The 23,695-nt window shown below is 34.4% G+C and overlaps 1 long non-coding RNA gene across 1 annotated transcript; it reads left to right on the forward strand.

The window, feature by feature from the left end:
* Positions 1 to 18,950: 18,950 nt before the first annotated feature.
* LOC149237275 (uncharacterized) lies at positions 18,951 to 20,869 on the forward strand. The gene is made up of 5 exons (XR_016245246.1): positions 18,951 to 19,325; positions 19,438 to 19,561; positions 19,896 to 20,035; positions 20,150 to 20,341; positions 20,431 to 20,869. It is a non-coding gene; the product is annotated as an uncharacterized LOC149237275 (long non-coding RNA).
* Positions 20,870 to 23,695: the final 2,826 nt, after the last annotated feature.

Here is a 23,695-nt window from a genome sequence, read left to right on the forward strand (position 1 = left end):
ACTATTTTAAGGTAAACGCACCTATAACACATTATTTTAAAGTAAACACACCTATCAGCCGTAAACGTAATCAGAAGCGTCAATAACACATTTATCAGCCATAAACGTAATTAGGAGCGTCAAAATTTAGAAATTTATCACAGGGAAGGAAATCTATGGTTTTGCCACGTGTTTCAGTACCACCACACTGACAGTGACCTGCTGCTTACTCTTGGACATAATGGTTACATTAGTACACGTGGCATGTACTCCATAATTTAAATTCCATTTCATTGATTTATTGGTTGCGTATGTATTGCCATTTCAATGGTTTGATTAGTTGTTTGTCTACCTATGATTCAGGTAATTTGACTCTTTGAAGATATGCATTGAAGTTTGAAGTTACAATCTATTAAAAAGCTAATATTAGTATAATTATATTAAATATATTAACGTCGTTCATGTATTCTATTTTTTTTATATTTATTATTTATAAATTTTTCTTGGAACAGAAAAATCGTAATTTTATTAAGTAAAATAAAATTACATGTTGTAGATGTTGAGACTCATTTCATCAGCAGTAGTTGTTGCTGATCAGAGTTCATGAAAAACAAGAAAATAATGTACAAGTGGGGAAAAGTCAAGCTTTTGGTCCTTTTTCTTCTCAACCTTTAGTCACTCCCCCTGAGTTGGTAATGAAGATACTATTGCTAGCGAAGTGTCAGGCACAGGTTGGGGGTTGTCTTTATCAGAATTTGAAGTGTCTGGTATGTGTTGTCGCTTAGATCTGCTGATATCCATGGTTTTTGGTATCTTTGCAGGCTGTGAGTCCATCGATTCTTGTGGATTTGTGTCCTCTGCTTTTTGTTCTTTATTCATCTGATTGTTCTTGTTGGGAATGACATGTTCAACATCCTCTTCCTCCTCCTCATCGGAGAGTGGTGGAGGAAATTGCCATCCCTTAGCTTGTTTCTCTGTTTTCTTCTTCCTATGAATGTCTTTTTTGGCTGTTGGACACGTGTTTTGTAGATGTCGGCAAGTTTTGCATCTGAATGTTGTATTTTTATAATCTAAAACCGGTTTGCATCTGAATGTTGTATTTTTATAATCTAAAACCTGTGTCCAACTCCTCTGTCCATGCTTCAGTTGAATTTGATCTGGCAAACCTCTGCTGAGGTCTACTTCCACACAAATTCGTGCAAAAGTGTAGATTCTTTCCTCCAGCCTTTGGGTGTCCATTTTGATGTAACACCTAATAGTATTACCGATTCTTGCAAGGATTGGTTGATTCCAGAAGTGTATTGGAAGGTTGTGCAGCCGTACCCAGACTGGCATCCTAGAAACAACCATTGTATTTTGCATAAAATTCTGGAAACTATGGCGTAATGAAGACACTTGTGGACCCCAGAACCAAGGTCCTTAAATAAAATTTAAATAATTTATTTAAAATGTTTAAAATAATTATATTAATTTTATAATAAAAATTTTAATTTAGTTAAATGGTAGAGGTTTAAAATTTCTATTAAATATTTTTAGTAATATTCATAAATTAAAAATTAAGATTAATTTATAAAATAGTTATAAACTTTTTGTTTTCTTTTTAAATAAATTGATTACTAAAAAAAATTATATAAACAAGTGTCGTATCAAATAAATTATAATGTTTTGAAAATGTGGTATTGATAAATCATGATATTGCAACCAAACCTATTAACATATTAAGAATTTCTATAATAAAATGAAATTAATTTCAGTAAATAATAAAATTGTAATTTGTTATTATTTAAAATATATTTGAATAGATTTAATGTTTTAAAAATCTTGTAAGCATCAAATTGGATCGCTTACCCTTACAATTATTAAAAAAATAAATAAAAACAAAGACACCTCATCTTTGTAGTTATTAAAAAACATGGGCTTGGAGTATGCCCTAAAACTGCCTCTGCTTGGCTAAGAGCTCGTCTTCCTCGAACATAAGGAAACAAGTTAACGACCCAAGACCTAGAAGCATCCGGTACGAGTGAGAACCTGCCCCCCTTACAAAGCAGCGACAAGTTATACCAGATGACTTGGTTTTCTTTGAATAATGGTGATGAGTCAGCCTGCATTCATGGATAGCAGGCAGAAATAATTGCCCTCACAATTGGTTTGACAATTAAATTATGATAAATTTTCCCACCTTTAAAAAAAATAGTTATTAAATATCACTAAACTTAAAACCACAAAAACAAAACTATGGTCCGTGATGGTGGTAAGTAAATAAAAGTTAAGAAAAAGCCCATCACGGCACGCCGATAAAGTTTTGGGACCCACACAAATCCCGTGAATGTCCGGCCGTCCAAACTCTCCGATGCAGATGCAGTAGTTGCCCTTCTGATTTAATGGAGAATATCTACGGCTTAGCGGAGTGGTGGACAGATCTGCCTGAACAGGCTGCGGATCGTGGCTAACTTTTGCCTGGGGATATATATACTCATGCCAAAGTGGAGCTCTTGGGACACAATTCGGATCTAAGAACTGCTACCTGCATTACCAGGTTTCTGGTTTTTTCAACGCTTCCGTTCTATAGCCGCCACCAGAAGAAAGCTTCAGTCCTTGGGTATCTTTTTGTATCCCCATGTGGAATATTCTAATAACCATCTTCTAAGTTGTTTTTGTCACCTTTTATGGTTGAGTTGTCTTTGTCAAAGAGACGTCTCCAATTATATGACGGTGACTCTCATCCTATTCTCGCATGGGAGATTTAAATATTTAAGATCATACTTAATTATTTTCATCAAATTTAAATATGTAATTTTATTGTAAATGAACTATACATGATATTTTGATATTTTGTTATTAGTATAGAATATTTATATGTTTTATCTGATACATGTTAGTTAATTATATAAATTGAATGATTAATAAGTGTTAATGAGTTCATGTTGCCAAGTATTTTGTTAGTTGGTAGGTTATCCTTCACGCCCTTGGGGTTAGCCCGGGTATATGGGGGAGATGTTGGTAAATTTCGATTTCAACATCGGTTAGACCGGGTGTATGGGGGAGATGTGGGTGAATTTCGATTTCAACCTCAATTGCCACATTTCAAATTTTATAAGAGTGATGAACCGCTTCACCTAATGCCAACTTGTCGGATTCCAAAATCTTTAAGCATATGAAATGAAATCCCTAAAACATAAATATCCCATCCCATCGGATATCGATATAATTAGTATAAGCGGGCGGCATTTGGGAGGTTGTACAGGTGAAGCAAAGCGAGGATGGGCATCCTGTCCTTATGACAGGAAGGACAGGAAATGCATAGGGAAATAAATGCATAGAGGAGCGCGAGATTTGAGAGGAGCTACGCATTTGAGAGTGGGTGTACCTTCGCTTCCCTGATTATGCCTTTAGATTTGGTACTGTTCCATCTGCGAGCTTCACAATTTGCCCACCCATAACATTACGTGGAATTTAATTTGTGAGTTCGTTGTCCAGGAGATTGGACATGGCTGGGCTTTTTAGGTTGGCAGAAGAAATCAGAGCCGAATTTGTTAAATGTTTTTACCTGTTTTTTGGTTTTTTTGGTTGTTGTTTTCAAGCATGGCCATGCTTAGTTGAATAATTGTTTCTGTGTCTATCTCTTTCTGGGTTTTTGTTTTTCTTTTATTTTAGAATTTTTGTTTTGGCTTGGTTCTGGTTTTCTTTTTCTTTTTTCAGGTGGAGAGGGACTGGAGATTGGCTCTAGTTGGTTGGGTTTAGGAGGGAGAGGAGTTTGGATCTAGTTGGTCGGTGTTAGGAGCGAGGATGATGATAAAGAGAAGAGAAGAGAAGGGAGGATGATGATAAAGAGAAGAGAAGAGAAGAGAACGGGTTGATCTGCCTAGATTTTTTCCATGGATCACTTTTTAAAAAACGAAAAAAAAAATTAAAAAAACTGAGAAGCATGCTTAAAAAACAGTATGGTAAAACTTGATCCATAACCAAAAAGAGGAGTAGAAAGTTGAGGATTTGTTTTTTGAATGTTAAATGTATTTTTCATATTTAAAAGCTTTAATTGAAAAATTATGTGATCGCACAGCCTTTATTAGCATAGAGTTTTAATAAAAAAATAAGTTACTTTAACAATTCACAACACTAGAAAAGCCAAAAAGCAAAAGCGCTTCTAATATTTTACATTATCAAAATTTTAAAAAACATAAAAATTAATTAAATAATAATTTTATTTAAAGTTATTATTATTATTAAAAAGAATTAATATATGAGTTAAGTATATATACATTTAAAAACATAACAACATTATTTAACCATGAAAATTTACTATATTTTACTATAAAGATTCACCATCTTCAAGGGTTTGTTACAATACCATGGATATTCCATAGAGGTTAAAATCTCTCATTCTATAGAAGCTTTTGGGGACCAAAAGCCTTCCAAAATGGGGAGGTATGGTTTAGATTGAATCATTATGTTATTTATCATCTATCTCAATGCTCTCAGAGTGGAAAAAGTAGAGAAATCAGCTCACATGACCATTTTTACTTGTAAGATTCAATTTGCATATGATCTAGGAATAGTTTGAGACATTAAACTACATTCTTGAGGGGTAAAACTTTGCCACATAAGTGCAACATCTTTTGGTGCTAGTCTACACGCAAAGACATTTCCAACGGTTGCCATAAGAATTGTCTCAAATAGAGTCTGTATGCAAATGTTATGCCACTTGGAAGTTTACCTTCCTGTTTTGACCAACATAATTCGAGAGAATGTCATGTCAACACCCATTATTCATGGAAAATAGGCTAACAATGCAACCATGTTGAAAAATACTCTAGAAACGTCAATATTGCAACTCTAGTTAAGAGTTGAAGTAGTCAAACCTAACCACTAGTAGGTTATTATGTTGTGTTATAATTGGGTCACTTGGAAGAAATGGGGTTCCATTCTATTCAAGTGCATTTTTGTTCCATAGATGAGCATAGTATTCGAGAACGGATAGGGAGAGATCAAACAAAGAGGATTTGTGCACTATAGAAACGCATGAGCCACAAGCCTCACTTCTTTGTACTTGCATCTATTTTCCATTTAGAGAAAGAGAGCAGAGCAACCTCACTTTCTAATTGGATTTCTCCTAAAAGGGTTTTTATCTTGTGTTTATTTGTAGTTTGTCAATTTTATTTCATTGTTCTCTATTTTCTACATAGTTATAATTTGCATGCATTCCCAATAGACAATAATTAACAGATCCATAAATCTAAGGACAAATAAACCCTCATAATATACATTTAGTATTTAAAGCTTAATATTACCATATATGTTGTGACAAATTATCTAACAGAATATCCATAATAATTTATGGATCATTCCATAAATTAAAATAGTGACCATTAAATTTCTCAATCTCAATTAAAACATTACCATTTTAAATTTCCATAAAACAAAATTACGACCATTAAATTTCTCAATATCAACTCCTCTAAATAAAATTGTAAAAACATCCACTTAAAAACATAACAAGGATTTGATAATTTTAAGCTTCAATAGATGATAGTTTCAAACTTCAATAAATATCCTCAATGTCAAATTTCACCTACGGGCACAAAACAATTGAACATATGTTGACATTGAAAGCAAAATTTTTTCAATTTAACAGTGTAGTGAAGTGTAGTGAGTGCAATCATTTATGCATTTCGATCAAAACCCAAATCACAAGGCTTCAAGGGAATAAAACACAAAGTGATTTAAGATAAACGTCACTTCCACAAAATGTAATGTGAATGACAGATATGCATTCCACAATCAACTAATCAAATCAATGAAATGGAAATACATTCCACGCAGCAAATAAATCAATGAAATGGAATTTACATTATGGAGTACGTGACTACCACATGTACTGTTAAGCTCCATTAATATTTTGAACAATTGTTGCCTACAATTATGGAATTTAAACTGCAGTCTTTCCTTAACTTAAGGAAACCAACTGCAGTAATTTCCTTAAGTTAAGGAAATCAACTGCAGTTAATAAATTTATTGTTGGGAGCTACTGAAGTGGTCCATTACTCCATCTGGAGTTCTCTACCTTGATCTGTGGAACACTTGACACATAGCCATCAGAAGCTTGATGGAAGCTTGGCTATAAATTTATCTGTTTGGTCCCCAAGCTTGCATCTCAATTCCCTTCAGTTTTTACACCATCTAGCTGAGAGAGCAAAGCTTGGAAGTGCCTTCAGATTTTCTGTATTCTTTTTTTTTGCTTGGATTGAAGCTGGAGTGTTGAAGTAAGGAAAGCAAAGTGGACTGTGGTTTGCATCAAGAACATCACCAATGGCTGGAGGTAATTTATATTTCTGGGCATTAAGTTTTAATGATTCTTTGAGTTTTCCGCATACAGAATCGTTGTTGAAATTATTTATTTATCATTTGGTATCGGAGCCACTATTATCTCTACCTTGGTGTGCTCTCACCGCCCTTTTGTTTTTCTGTGCACCTCTTTTTTCTCCTGCTCTGTATTACTATCCAGATTCCGAAGTGTCGCTATCCTTAGGGCCGACGCCGCCCACTGATTTCGAAATTCTAAACTTTATTATTATGAATTTTTATCGCTTGAATGATAAGTATTTGTTTCTTAAAATATTTCGATGACTTAAAAGTTAAGGCTCACTTTTAAGGGACTTTAATAGAATTTTAATTTTTCATGCTTATCATATCCATTATTCAAAACTCGTACCGGTGGATTATAAGATTTAAAATTCATCATGCTAGAATATGAGTTTATAGGTTTGGGCCGTGCATTAGTTTCACTTGTACTGAGTTTATTATAATATGAAATTTCTTTATGGAATTGTTAAAAATAGTTATAACAATGTGCAAATTCCATTTACGAATTTCAGATGCACGTTTGCATTTCTCAACGAATTCAATAGAACATTATGTGAAGCAATATAACATGCTCCATTTATTATTCCGGTATACGTGGAGAAAAACCCATATATACGTGCAGAAACCACTTAAGCAGGCACGCAGTTATCACTTCAGCGGGCAGCAACCAGGCTATTTTTTTAGTTTATTTATTTTTAATAAATTTTATTGAGCAGAATTGCTGTCGAATTGCAGGGCTGAAAATAACTGCTTATTAATGGGTAGTAAATGAGCTAGACCGTATATACTTACTGTTAGATTTTGACAAACTAATAACTGGTTTATTAATGGGTAGCGATAACTGAAGACTAGTACTACACCATAGAAAAGTAACACAGTTCTATTAACAAAGGCAGTCTAGCACTTTTCTGGGAGTAGCACAGAAAATTAATTTAAATTTTATTTATCTTGTGAGCAAAATAACTTGTTTGCTGGTCTATCTTTTGTTTTTATAAACTTAAGGACGGAGCCTGAAGTCAAGCCAGCTAGCCTTCGAACTGCATTTGCTATGCAAGTGCAAAGTAGATCAATGCTGCTTCAGTCAATCTCCGGGTTTTGTTTATAAATTGAACAATCAATTTGTAGTCATTTACGGTAATGCTGACTGCTTTAACCTTAAATTTGATTTTGCTGGAGAATTATTACAGTTATATGGAGTTTATTAAAATGTCATTTTGACTTACTCTTTTCAGTAAACATTATTTTTTCTCTGGTTAAGTTTTGTTTATGCAACTTAAAAAAAAAATAATGTCTAGTGATCCATATAACTTTAATTAATTAAAGAATAGCCACGGCATCTTTAATTAATTAAAATTATATATTTTGATTGGTTAGATCACATAAAGATTATGTAGACATTAAATTGTAATTAATTAGACTAAATATAATAAATTTTATCCCACAGGAATTTTTATTATATTTATGTAATTAATTAGGATAAAATTTCATAACCTACCCACAGGAGTTATGAATTAATAGTTTTATCATAAAGTTCAAAACAATGAATAATTGAATCTGCTTGAATTAAAAATTTAGCCCACAGGCAATTTTTATGTCATTTAGATTCAATTTTGAGCATGATTTACATTGGTAAAACATGAAATTTTATTAAGCCTCAATTTTAACATAAGCATGTGATTTTTAATTTTGATGCAGTAGTACAACCTGCAAATTTCTCTGAAATTCGTTGTGACATTCCCGAACTTAAGGGAGATAACTATAAGGTTTGGAAGGAGAGGGTTCTCCTTCATTTGGGGTGGATGGACATAGATTATGCTATTAGGAAAGATGAACCATCGGCACTCACTAATACCAGCACTGCAGCGAACATCACGCTTTATGAACGATGGGAGCGATCCAATCGTCTAAGCATGATGTTCATTAAGACTAAAATTTCCGCTGGTATTCGTGGTTCCGTTGATCAGCATGAAAAGGTCCGAGACTTGTTGAAGGCCATTGATGATCAATTCGTCACTTCAGACAAGGCACTAGCAAGCACCCTAATCATGAAGTTCTCATCCCTAAGGCTCACCAGTGTGAAAGGTGTGCGCGAGCACATCATGCAGATGAGGGACACTGTGGCTCAATTGAAGAAACTCGAGGTTGATATATCTGAGTCCTTCCTAGTGCACTACATCCTGAACACCCTTCCACACCAATATGGACCTTTCAAAATCTCATACAACACACATAAGGATAAATGGTCAATTAATGAATTCATGACCATGTGTGTTCAAGAGGAAGAGAGACTGGTGATGGAACTGGGAGAGAGTGCAATGTTGGCAATGCGTGGAAAGGGCAAATCTCAAGCCAATCGGAAAGGGAAAGGTAAAGTACCTCCCCAAGCCGATATCAAGAAGGATTCCAAGTGTTTTTTCTGTAAAAAGAAGGGACACATGAAGAAGGAATGCGCCAAATTTCATAAATGGCTTGCGGACAAAGGTAATTTAATCTCATTTGTTTGTTATGAATCTAATATGGTTAACGTTAATATTAACACATGGTGGATTGATTCTGGATCAACAATTCACATTTCGAATTCCTTGCAGGGTTTGCAAAACCTAAGGAAGCCAGTGGGAAGTGAGCAAAGCATCTTATCAGGAAACAAGATGGGCTCGCATGTGGAAGCTATAGGAACATGTTATTTAACTTTAAGTAGTGGCTTTGTTTTGGAATTAGAAAAGACCTTTTATGTTCCAAGTTTTTCTAGAAACTTGATTTTAGTTTCAAGGCTTGTACTTTTTGGATATTCCTTAAACTTTTCAAAAAAATCTTTCAGTCTATTCTATAAATCTGATTATGTTGGGAATGGTATTTTGTCTAATGGTCTTTACTGCATTAATTTACAAAACAATGTCACTTATGATTCAATGCATGTTCACACTGGCACTAAAAGATGTGTTATTAATGAAGATTCCTCTAAATTATGGCACCGGAGGCTAGGTCATATCTCCTTAGAAAGAATTAAAAGATTGGTAAATGAAGGGGTACTTAATACTCTGGATTTTACTGATTTTGAGACTTGTGTGGACTGCATAAAGGGAAAGCAGACCAACAAGTCAAAGAAAGGTGCCAATAGGAGTTCGGACATATTAGAAATCATACATACTGATATATGTAGTCCTGACATGGACTCACATGGTCAGAGATACTTCATCTCCTTTATAGATGATTACTCACGATATATGTATCTCTACATGCTTCATAAAAAGAGCGAAGCATTAGATGCCTTTAAGATCTTTAAGGCTGAAGTAGAGAAACAATGCGGCAAGCAAATTAAGATCGTGAGATCAGATAGAGGTGGAGAATATTATGGTAGATACACAGAAGATGGACAAGCACCTGGGCCATTTTCTAAATTTCTTCAAGAGCATGGGATTGTTGCCCAATACACCATGCTTGGTTCACCCGACCAGAATGGTGTAGCAGAAAGAAGAAATCGAACATTATTGGACATGGTGCGGAGTATGCTTAGCAGCTCCAATCTTCCTAAATCCTTGTGGACTGAAGCACTTAAGACGACAGTGTATATATTAAACCGAGTTCCAACCAAGGCGGTTCCTAAAACACCATTTGAATTATGGAAAGGTTGGAAACCGAGTTTGCGACATATGCGCGTTTGGGGATGCCCGTCTGAAGTGAGAATTTATAATCCACAAGAGAAGAAGCTGGACCCAAGGACCATTAGTGGGTATTTCATTGGATATGCTGAAAGGTCTAAAGGTTACAGATTTTATTGTCCATCTCACAGCACTAGGATTGTGGAATCGAGAAATGCAAAGTTTCTTGAAAATGACTTGATCAGTGGGAGCGATCAAACCAGAAACATAGTTTCTGAGAAGGATCATTCAGAATCTCAACCTTCCACTTCAAGTGATAGATTGGTTATTGTTCATAGCACCCATCAAGTACAAACTGGTGTTGAACAACCAATTGTTGAAGTTCCACAAGCTACTGACGATATTCCAGTAGATCAAGGAGTTCAAGAGTTGCTAAGAACTATTGAACAACAAGTTGAACCACATACTTCTCAGGAAGATAATGGTACAACATTAAGAAGATCTACTAGACCAAAGAGATCAGCAATTCCTAATGATTATGTTGTGTATCTACAAGAATCTGACTACAACATTGGAGCCGAAAATGATCCCAAGTCATTTTCACAAGCCATGAGTTGTAAAGAATCAGAACTATGGTACAATGCTATGAAGGAAGAGATGAATTCCATAAAGAGTAACGAAGTTTGGGATCTTGTTGAGTTGCCTAATGGTGCAAAAGCCATTAGATGTAAATGGGTCTTTAAGACAAAGAAAGACTCATTGGGCAACATTGAAAGATACAAGGCAAGACTTGTTGCTAAGGGATTCACTCAAAAAGAAGGAATCGACTACACGGAGACCTTTTCTCCTGTATCTAAGAAAGATTCCTTGCGCGTTATTATGGCATTAGTAGCCCATTTTGACTTGGAGTTGCAACAAATGGATGTGAAAACGGCTTTTCTTGATGGAGATCTAGAGGAGGAGGTTTACATGAAACAACCTGAAGGATTCCCCTCTAGTGATGGCAAGCAATTGGTTTGCAAGCTCAAGAAGTCATTATATGGTTTAAAACAAGCATCCCGCCAATGGTATTTGAAATTCCATAATGTAATTTCTTCTTTCGGTTTTGTAGAAAACATTATGGATCAATGTATATACCTGAAAGTTAGTGGGAGTAAAATTTGTTTTCTTGTTTTATATGTGGATGACATTTTGCTAGCAACCAATGATAAGGGTTTGCTACATGAGGTGAAACAACTCCTCTCTAAAATTTTTGATATGAAGGATATGGGTGAGGCATCTTATGTCATTGGCATTAAGATCCATAGAGACAGATTTCGAGGCATCTTGGGTCTGTCACAGGAAACCTATATTAATAAAATTTTAGAGAGATTTCGGATGAAGGATTGTTCACCAAGTGTAGCTCCCATTGTGAAGGGTGATAGGTTCAATGTGAACCAATGCCCGAAGAACGACCTTGAAAGGGAACAAATGAAGAACATTCCATATGCTTCTGCTGTCGGAAGCCTAATGTACGCTCAAGTCTGCACAAGACCTGACATTGCATTTGTTGTGGGAATGTTGGGACGATATCGGAGTGATCCAGGTTTAGACCACTGGAGAGCTGCAAAGAAAGTAATGAGGTACCTTCAAGGAACCAAAGACTACATGCTTATGTATAGACGGACGGACAACTTGGAAGTAATTGGCTACTCAGATTCTAACTTTGCTGGATGTGTTGATTCACGCAAATCAACATCAAGTTACATTTTTATGATGGCCGGTGGAGCTGTATCATGGAGGAGTGCCAAGCAGACCTTGATTGCCACTTCCACTATGGAAGCCGAGTTCGTCTCCTGTTTTGAGGCTACTTTACATGGTGTATGGCTTAGGAGTTTCATTTCTTGGCTTAGAATTATGGATTCTATCTCTAAGCCATTGAGAATATATTGTGATAATTCAGCTGCTGTTTTTATGGCTAAAAACAACAAAAGTGGGAGTCGAAATAAAAACATTGACATTAAGTATTTAGCTATAAGGGAACGTGTTAAAGAAAAGAAAGTGGTCATTGAGCACGTCAGCACTGAGTTGATGATCGCTGATCCTTTGACTAAGGGCATGCCACCGTTTAAATTCAAGGATCATGTATTGAATATGGGACTTGGTTCCATTATGTAGTTTCTCATTGTATGGACAATGTTATTTTAATGAAATTCTTAATTATTGTGATGTTTTTTCTCATATTTATGTGCACTTTAAGTTGATTTGAGAAAATTCATTTAAGAAGGACCAAGAATAAACATAAGGTTTATTCATTAAGAAATTGTTGCCACATAAATTATAATAAGAATAAATACATAGTAATACATGGAAGATAATACTCGTCATTAGAGGACTTATCGCCATGATTCATGTATCTATTACTTAATACAGATTATCAATGGTTTTTAAGTTGAGACATTAAGTTTGGAAGTATGGACCAAGTGGGAGAATGTTAAGCTCCATTGATATTTTGAACAATTGTTGCCTACAATTATGGAATTTAAACTGCAGTCTTTCCTTAACTTAAGGAAACCAACTGCAGTAATTTCCTTAAGTTAAGAAAATCAACTGCAGTTAATAAATTTATTGTTGGGAGCTACTGAAGTGGTCCATTACTCCATCTGAAGTTCTCTACCTTGATCTGTGGAACACTTGACACATAGCCATCAGAAGCTTGATGGAAGCTTGGCTATAAATTTATCCGTTTGGTCCCCAAGCTTGCATCTCAATTCCCTTCAGTTTTTACACCATCTAGCTGAGAGAGCAAAGCTTGGAAGTGCCTTCAGATTTTCTGTATTCTTTTTTTTTGCTTGGATTGAAGCTGGAGTGCTGAAGTAAGGAAAGCAAAGTGGACTGTGGTTTGCATCAAGAACATCACCAATGGCTGGAGGTAATTTATATTTCTGGGCATTAAGTTTTAATGATTCTTTGAGTTTTCTGCATACAGAATCACTGTTGAAATTATTTATTTATCAATGTAACCATTATGCCTAAGAGTAAACGACAGGTCATTGTCGATGTGGTAACTGAAACACAAGGCAAAGCCCAGAGATTTCCTTCTCTCTGTCACACAGTGGAAATTTTCATGTTTTTAAATACAACGATAGTTAGAATTTTAATGAAAAGATTAGGCAAGTCCATTTTCAAATATAGGAGATGTTGAAGAAGTGACAAAAATAGTATAAGACTAGACATGATAAACGCAAAATTGATAATTCATTTAATTTAGGGGATAAATTTTCGTTACATATGATAAAGCTTCTCAGATTTTTCCATCAAAAGGGTATATTTTTCTTGGCTCAGGTTATCGAAGGTTGGAAGAATGCCATCCCGATATGGAAATCGGATCGAGATCTGGGCATTGATGGTGTCCTGGCTGCCCAATGGAACATCATCATTTCGAATATGAAGAATGCCGTTATTTTCAAAAATGCAGATAGAGATTATTTAGTGTGACAGGTTAAGAAGGGATTGTCCAATATCCAGGTAAGAGATATATACTTATCACTGTTAGTGCAGCACAGGGAGCCCTCACGGAATATCTTTCCTTTCACCCTATGGAAGGCCAGCTGCCCAATGAAAATCATTCTATTTTCATGGCTCGTATATCATAATAGAAATCTCTCATGGAACAATTTACAAAAAAGGCACTGGCAGGGTCCATCGATTTGCCTGATCTGCCTAGACAATTCAGAAAATAACCTGGATATGTTTTTACTCTGCCCTCAGACTCAGCTTATCTGGAGGAATCTGGCTTCTTTCTTTGGCTTTCCGTTTGTTTCACATCTTTCTATAAAAGAAGCCTTTGAATGGTGGGGCACTCTTAGACCTGACTGGCGTTCCATTCCTATGATTACTATTTGGTTCATATGGAAATGGCGGAACAATAAAATCTTTCAAAACAGTAGTGAGGTCTTTGGAAGTATTATATACAAGATTATCTCGTATTATTTCTCCTTCCTTCAGAACATGCCTCAGCAGAAAATTCAGCATATGGCTCCCTCTACTCCACTGCCGCTATTATATCCAAGAGCACACTTTGACGGTGCGGCAAAGGATGGCATTTGCGCTTGCGGAGTTTTCATAGCTTTTTCAAAGGATCACCATTTTTCTATTTTCTGGAATGGTGGTAAAGGTTCTAATAACAAGGCAAAGGCCATGGCCCTGCATGGACTGCTCATCTTCTGCTCTTTCATGGATATTGGCCCTATGAATGTATATGGGGACTCGAAAACTATTATAGACCACGTGAATGGAAAGCAGAAAATATCAAACGATATCCTTTCAGGATGGCTGAATAGGATTGAATCTCTATGGGACTCTGTCACTTTCCCTATTGCTCACATTAAGCGCAACCAAAATGAGCAAGTGGATATTCTGTCAAAAAAAGGGTTGCACTCTCCAATCGTTATCTGGTATCTGGTCATCATGATGGATTCCTGCGCATACGAGATCCAACCTTTCTCTATGCCTGACACATAAATGCTTGCAGAAATTCTGTTTTTGCTATATGGACAAAATATTTGGTACTCTATATCCTTCAGTCTTTCTGATCAGCCAGATAGTCTAAAAAATTTTGCTATGTTTAAATGCCCCCAAATGAATATTATGCTCTCTTCTATCATCCCTCAGGTTCGAGGGCGAATCCATGGATATGATCCTCCAGAATATTGTACATATTGGCTTTGTATTTTCTTATACATAATATAATCTATATAATGCTTTTTCCTCTGAAAAAAAAAGATAGAAACTCTTCAACACTTTTTTATAAGACCTGAAATTCTTAAAAATTAAATAAAATCAAAATTAATAATAATTTTTTTATTATAATAATTTTTTTGGTTATATATTTATCAATAATAAATATATAAAAAAAAAAAATATGAACGACATTAATATATTTAATATAATTATACTAATTTTAACTTTTTAATAGATTGTAACTTCAAACTTCGATGCATATCTTCAAAGAGTCAAATTACCTGAATCATAGGTAGACAAACAACTAATCAAACCATTGAAATGGCAATACATACGCAACCAATAAATCAATGAAATGGAATTTAAATTATGGAGTACATGCCACGTGTACTAATGAAACCATTATGTCCAAGAGTAAGCAGCAGGTCACTGTCAGTGTGGTGGTACTGAAACACGTGGCAAAACCGTAGATTTCCTTCTCTGTGATAAATTTCTAAATTTTAACGCTTCTAATTACGTTTACGGCTGATAAATGTGTTATGTCATAAATTTCTATGGCTCTTTTTCCCGATGCTCTTTCCTCTGGCTGTCACGTTTTCTGCATTGGATTCCTCCATTTTCTCGCCCTATTGAGTTCTACTTTTTTGTTTGGCCCATCACAAAGACAACGGTATCAAGTATTATAAAAAGAAGGATATCTCTAAAGTCAAATGCATGGGCACATCAAGGGGAATGGTTCTAAGAATTCTAAAAATAATAATAGCAATAAGAGGAAGGAAGTATTATAAAAACAAGGATATCTCTAAAGTCAAATGCATGGACATATCAAGGGGAAAGGTTCTAAGAATTCTAAAAACAATAATAGCAATAAGAGGAAGGACATAATACAGTGACACATGTTTTAATAATAATTTTTGTTGGGTGAAATTAAAGAAAGTATGGTTCAAATCTCATTAAGTATATGGTTTATTTGGGTTCAAAGAGTAAATTCTTCTTATTTGTGAGTTTCAACTCTTGCTAAATCATAATATCTGGTATATCTGGTTTTGTAGGTTGTTGGCTATACTCTTGGTGTTATAAGGTAGCCACAAAGGTTGATCCTAGACATCCCCTAGATTAGTCCAAAAAAGTACAATTTCACCATGATTAATTTTTTTTTGGAAGAAAGACATAAATGAAGCATTAACACTTGAAAATGAAGAAGCTCCAAAAAAAACCCAAAATCAAAGATCTTTACTACTAGCATTAATGACGATTATAACGTGTACATCTCTCTAGATCAAAATTAAGAGGGAGCTCATAGTGATCTACAATGAAGTATTTGGAATCAACTCACTATAATAAGAAGAAGAGTCTCCTTGAGGGTTGGCTTGACTACATAGAATGCATCATAAAACTCTAGAAGAAGCTTTCAGTTACATTTGCAGAAAGGTTCATGAAGATTCAAAAGAAGTTAATAAGATGACACTTAAAAGGAACAGACAAGAAGAAGAAGAAGAAGAAGAAGAATAGTGTATAGCTTGTAGCATGTTAGATATTCATCCAACAAAATGGAGTTGGCATTCACTAGTGAAGCTAATTCAAACCTATGCATCAAAGAATGAACCAATAATACTATAATAGGTAGAGCAGAAGAAGACTTTTATTATAGGCCTCGTTTACGAAGGTGGAGGAATTGTTTGTAATCCTAGCAAAAATATTTCAAGAAATCATGCAATAGCAATGTTTGAATCCCGTGTTTGATGGTAAAAAGAGATTCAGCGCCATCAAAAACCTCTGCGCCCCCAAAATCTCAGACATCCAAAATCTTGAAGTTTGATAATTATAACGTAGATTTACAAAAATCCTTGCCTAATTCTATCAAAATATTACCAAAATTTCCATAATTTTTAAAGCAAAAAAGCAATCTAATTAAACTACAAATTTATTATATAACAAAAACCCAACAATATCAATTCCCTTTTTTATTATATCTCCGAACAACAAAACCGGCAATATGACGGTCAAAGTTAATGAACAATAAATTTTTGAATAAGTATATATAATTAGTTTTCTAAACCAGAAAGTAGATATTAGAAAAAGATATAATACATTCATCTCAAAATAATATGAATCAACTGTTAAATCGAATGCCTTTTCGGCAGGGATTAACAAAGAGATGCATGAGTTGTAATAGTTCACCTCAAAATTACTGTAAACCACTGATCAAAGATATAACAAAAATAAATTTTCACATAATATTTTTTAGAAATCCATTTTTAAAAGTTAAACCGGTAAATATTAACTTTTATTTAAAAATATATATTCTTAATAATTAAAATCAAGAATAAAAAATATATTCTTAATAATTAAAATCGTGAATATTATTTTTTATTGAACCCTCCCACTCTCTCGTATTAGATCATTAATTGAGTACTTAAGTAATAAATGGTGACAAAATAGATTTGAAAACATCTATATATAATCTTGTATCGTGCATTCACTTGTGTATTAAAATAATAGCTATTGTTGCATTATTCATATAATTTTTTTAAATAATATTTAATAATTTTTTATAAAACAATACAATATTTTTTTTCCTGAAGAGAAAAGTCGTAATTTTATCAATTAAAATAGAATTATATATTACAAATGCTGAAGCGCATTCCATCAACAGTAGTTGAGGATGATCAAAGTTTATGAAAAACAAGAAAATAATTTACACGTGGAGTCAAGCTTTTCACCTTTTTTTCTTCTCAACCTTTCGCCACTCCCCCTGAGTCGGTAATGAAGATACAAGTGCTAGCGAAGTGTCACAGTTTGGGGGTTGTCTTTATCAGAATCTGAAGTGTCTAATATGTGTTTTCGCTTGGATCTGCTGATATCCATGGTTTCTGGTATCTTTGCCGGCTGTGAGTCCATCCGTTCTTGTGGATTTGTGTCCTCTGCTTCTAGTTCTTTATTCATGTGATTATTCTTGTTGGGAATGACATGTTCCACATCCTCTTCCTCCTCCTCATCGGAGAATGGTGAAGGAAATTGCCATCCCTTGGCTTGTTTCCCTGTTTTCTTCTTCCTACGAATGTATTTTTTGGCAAGTTTTGCATCTGAATGCTGTATTTTCATAATCTAAAACCTGTGTCCAACTCCTTGTCTATGCTTCAGTTGAATTTGATCTGGCAAACCTCTGTTGAGGTCTACTTCCATAGAAATTCATGCAAAAGTGTAGATTCTTTCCTCTAGCCTTTGGGTGTCCATTTTGATGTAACACCCAATAGTATTACCGATTCCTGCAAGGATTTGTTGATTCCAGAGGTGTATTGGAAGGTTGTGCGGGCATACCATGACTGGCATCCTAGAAACAACCATTGTATTTGCATCAAATTCTGGAAACCATGATGTGATGAAGAGACTTGTGGACCCCATAACCAAGATCCTTAAATAAAATTTAAATAATTTATTTAAAATGTTTAAAATAATTATATTAATTTTATAATAAAAATTTTAAAATTTTAATTTAGTTAAATGGCAGAGATTTAATTTCTATTAAATATTTTTAGTAATATTCATAAATTAACAATTAAGATTAATTTATAAAATAGTTATAAATATTTTGTTTTCTTTTTAAATAAATTGATTACTTAAAAAATATTATATAAACAACTGTTGTATCAAATAAATTATAATGTTTTGAAAATATGGTATTGATAAATCATGATATTGCAACCAAACCTATTAACATATTAAGAATTTCTATAATAAAATAAAATTAATTTCAATAAATAATAAAAATGTAATTTTTTATTATTTAAAATATAATTCAATAGATTTAATGTTTTTAAAATCTTGCATCAAATTGGATCGCTTACCCTTACAATTATTAAAAATATAAATAAAAACAAAAAACAAAGAAACCTCATCTCTATAGTTATTAAAAAACACGGGTTTGGAGTATGCCCTCAAACTGCCTCTGTTTGGCTAAGAGCTCGCCTTCCTCGGACATAAGGAAACAAGTTAATCACCCAAGACCTAGGAGCATCCTGCAGGAGTGTTAACCTGCACCCCTTGGTTTTCTTAACATAATGATGATGAGTCAGCGTGCATTCACCGATCCAGACAAATAATTGTTTTCAGAATTGATTTGACAATTAAATTATGATAAATTTACCCACCTTTAAAAAAATAGTTATTAAAATACCATTAAACATAAAACAACCAAAACAAAACTATGGTCCGTAATGGTGGTCAATAAAAGTTAGGAAAAAGCCCATCACGGCACACCGATAAAGTTTTGGGACCCACACAAATCCCGTGAATGTCCGGCCGTCGAACCTTCCCACTAAAGCTGCAGAAAACCCCATAGTAGCACACAAATCCCGTGAATGTCCTGCGGCCGAACCTTACGACTAAAGCTGCATAAAACCCCAAACTCTCCGATGCAGATGCAGTAGTTGCCCCTTCTGATTTAATGGAGAATATCTACGGCTTAGCGGAGTGGTGGACAGATCTGCCTGAACAGGCTGCGGATCGTGTCTAACTTTTGCCTGGGGATATATATACTCATGCCAAAGTGGAGCTCTTGGGGCACCATTCGGATCTAAGAACTGCTACTTGCATTACCAGGTTTCTGGTTTTTTAAACGCTTCCGTTCTATAGCCGCCACCAGAAGAAAGCTTCCGTCCTTGGGTATCTTTTTTTATCCCCATGTGGAATATACGGGTTTTGTAGGGTTTTATTTATTCCCGCTGAACTAAAACAGAGCCTCCTCGTTGCTGATACTTTCTGTATAATTTTTCAGAAGGTAAAAGATTTAGCGTGTTGGGCATCAGTCTGGGCGTCGTAGCCGCTATGCTCGTATTGATTGCAGTCATAGACACTAGTCTAACCGGATTGTTTTTTCTCGGAAAATTATGGAAATTCAGGTATTATTTTGATAAAATATAGTAGGATTTTTGTAAATTTAAGTTATAGTTATTAAATTTAAGGATTTCAGGTGTTTGAAAAGATTTTGATAATGCTGAATCTATTTCCACCTTAAAAAATATGATTCAATTTTTGTAAATCTAAGTTATAGCTGTTAAATTTAAAGATTTCAAGTGTTTGAAATTTTTTTGATATTGCTGTATCTATTTCCACCATAAAAAACATGACTCAAACACTGTCATTAGAAAATTTCTTGAAATTTTATGTGTCATTCAGTGTTAAAGCTCAAACTTGTGTGCAAGATAATTAGACACCTTGTAATTGTTTTCCCAGGTGAAGAGGAAGATTCTATTTTAACGCCAACTATAGCGAATCCAGAACTCATTTTCAAGTACGACATTCTGAGAAAGACTACCTCCATTTTTAATTTAAAGAACAAACTTGGCGAGGGAGGTTTTGGATCCGTCTTTAAAGTGAGCTCAACATTCATTTATTTCAATTATTTCACACAAAATTAGATATTTTAGAGTATGTGTTCCATGTAGAAATGAGGAATAAAAATGATATTAGAGTGAGTGGATCTGCAGGGGATTCTTAGTAATGGCAGAGAGGTTGCAGTTAAACAGCGGTAAGTGACTACTAGGCAAGCAGATCAAATCTCATCAGTCGTGTTCAGCACAAGAATCTAGTGAAATTTCTTGGTTGCTCCGTTAAAGGCTCTGAAAGGCTACTAGTTTACGAACATCTTCGGAACAGTACTCTTGACAAGATTGTATCTGGTATATATTTGCTCTGGATGGATCTTTAATTCCTTTATTTGTATATGTAGGTTGCAGATAATATATTTACCGTGTGTGATGCATTGCAGATGCAACAAAAGGTCATTCACTTAAATGGAAACAGAGGTATGAAATCATAGTTGGAACTGCACATGGATTGGCATATCTTCACGAGGAATCTGATAATGGAATCATTCACAGAGGTATTAAAGCAAGCAATATTTTCTAGAACTTTCTCAAGAGGTTCCCAATCAATTGGGGGAGTTGCAGGAACTTTCTCCAGAGAGGTTTTTGATTATATTTTTTTATTATTAAAGAAATCATGTCTGGAACAATTCTTAAATATATATAGTTTTGCTGGCATTAGATCACATAACCTGTAAATACCAAACCTCCCATCTTTCATACTGTCCTGAACACACCTTAAGCGGACAGTTAATGAGAAAACATATACGGCTTCTTTGTTTTTTGCAGTGTAAGCTTCTCAGTGATGTTATAATGATTTCTAAATCTGGGTATTTCTGGAGATATCTGTTAATGTACCTGCTCTTCTAAGTGATGATAGATTATTATTATTATTAGCTGTGAATAGTTGAGATTATGTATCACGCGCGTTTGACATTGAATGTATTTAAGTGTTGCTTATGACGAGGTGTTTTAAGTGTCCTGAGATGGCTTTGGTTTTATCTAACATACTTTATTCTAATAACCATCTTCTAAGTTGTTTTTTCACCTTTTATGGTTGAGTTGTCTTTATCAAGATTGATTTGTGCAATTGTATCATTCTAACAACCATCTTCTTCTGAGTTATCTTTGTGGCATCTTATGGTTGAGTTGTCTTTGTCAAGAGACGTCTCCAATTATATGACGGTGACCCTCATCCTATTCTGGCATGGGAGATTTAAATATTTAAGATCATACTTAATTATTTTCATCAAATTTAAATATGTAATTTTATTGTAAATGAAGTATACATGATATTTTGTTATTAGCATAGAATATTTATATTTTTATTGGATACATATGAGTTAATTATATAAATTGAATTGAATGATTAATAAGTGTTAATGAGTTCTCGTTGCTAAGTACTTTGTTAGTTGGCAGGTTATAGGGTCAGATCTCCTCGACGCCCTTGGGGTTAGCCCGAGTGTATGGGGGAGATGTTGGTGAATTTCGATTTCAACATCGATTAGGCTGGGTGTATGGGGGAGATGTGGGTGAATTTCGATTTCAATCTCAACTGCCACATTTCAAATTTTATAAGAGTGATGAACCGCCTCACCTGGTGCCAGCTTGTCGGATTCCAAAATCTTTAAGCATATGAAATGAAATAAGCTGGCGACATTTGGGAGGTTGTATAGGTGAAGCGAGGCGAGGCGAGGCTGGGCATCCTATCCTTATGACAGGAAGGACAGGAAATGCATAGGGAAATAAATGCATAGAGGAGCACGGGATTTGAGAGGAGCTACGCATTTGAGAGTGAGTGTACCTTCGCTTCCCTGATTATGCCTTTAGATTTGGTACTATTCCATCTGGGAGCTTCACAATCCGCCCACCCATACCACCACCTGGAATTTAATTTGTTAGTTGACTGAACAGGAGATTGGACATGGGACATGACCGGGCTTTATAGGTTGGCAGAAGAAATCAGAGCCGAATTTGTTAAATGTTTTCACTTGTTTTCTGGTTTTTTTGGTTGTTGTTTTCAAGCATGGCCATGCTTAGTTGAATAATTGTTTCTGTATGTCTTTTTCTGGGTTTATGGTTTTTATTTTATTTTTGCATTTTTGTTTTGGCTTGGTTCTAGTTTTCTTTTTTTAAGGTGGAGAGGGACTGGAGATTGGCTCTAGTTGGTTGGCTTTAGGAGGGAGAGGAGTTTGGATCTAGTTGGTCGGAGTTAGGAGGGAGGATGATGATAAAGAGAAGAGAAGAGAAGAGAAGAGAACGGGTTGATCTACCTATATTTTTTCCATGGATCACTTTTTAAAAAACGAAAAAAAATAAAAAAAACTGAGAAGCATGCTTAAAAAACAGTATGGTAAAACTTACCGATAACCAAAAAGAGGAGTAGAAAGTTGAGGATTTGTTTTTTGAATGTTAAATGTATTTTTCATATTTAAAAGCTTTAATTGAAAAAGTAGGTGATTGCACAGCCTTTATTAGCATAGAGTTTTAATAAAAAATAAGTTACTTTAACAATTCAAACACTAGAAAAGCCAAAACGCAAAAGCGCTTCTAATATTTTACATTATCAAAAATTTTAAAAACATAAAAATTTATTAAATAATAATTTTATTTAAAGTTATTATTATTATTAAAAAGAATTAATATATGAGTTAAGTATATATACATTTAAAATTTACTATATTTTACTATAGAGATTCACCATCTTCAAGGGTTTGTTACAATACCATGGATATTCCATAGAGGTTAAAATCTCTCATTCTATAGAAGCTTTTGGGGACCAAAAGCCTTCCAAAATGGGGAGGTATGATTTAGATTGAATCATTATATTATTTATCATCTATCTCAATGCTCTCAAAGTGGAAAAAGTAGAGAAATCAGTTCACATGACCATTTTTACTTGTAAGATCCAATTTGCATATGATCTAGGAATAGTTTGAGACATTAAACTACATTCTTGAGGGGTAAAACTTTGCCACATAAGTGCAACATCTTTTGGTGCTAGTCTACACACAAAGACATTTCCAACGGTTGCCATAAGAATTGTTTCAAATAGAGTCTGTATGCAAATGTTATGCCACTTGGAAGTTTACCTTCCTGTTTTGACCAACATAATTCGAGAGAATGTCACGTCAACAACCATTATTCATGGAAAATAGGCTAGCAATGCAACCATGTTGAAAAATACTCTAGAAACGTCAATATTGCAACTCTAGTTAAGAGTTGAAGGAGTCAAACCTAACCACTAGTAGGTTATTATGTTGTGTTATAATTGGGTCACTTGGAGGAAATGGGGTTCCATTCTATTCAAGTGCATTTTTGTTCCATAGATGAGCATAGTATTCGAGAACGGATAGGGAGAGATCAAACAAAGAGGATTTGTGCACTATAGAAACGCATGAGCCACAAGCCTCATTTCTTTGTACTTGCATCTATTTTCCATTTAGAAAAAGAGAGCAAAGCAACCTCACTTTCTAATTAGATTTATCCTAAAAGGGTTTCTTGAGGTATATCTTGTGTTTATTTGTGGTTTGTCAGTTTTATTTCATTGTTCTCTATTTTCTACATAATTATAATTTGCATGCATTCCCAATAGACAATAATTAACAGATCCATAAATCTAAGGACAAATAAACCCTCAGAATATACATTTAGTATTTAAAACTTAAT

This window comes from Pinus tabuliformis, chromosome 8 (genome assembly GCF_031772625.1).
Source record: "Pinus tabuliformis cultivar Carrire ecotype Pingquan chromosome 8, CPIR1, whole genome shotgun sequence".
In the NCBI taxonomy this organism is placed as follows: Eukaryota; Viridiplantae; Streptophyta; class Pinopsida; order Pinales; family Pinaceae; genus Pinus; species Pinus tabuliformis.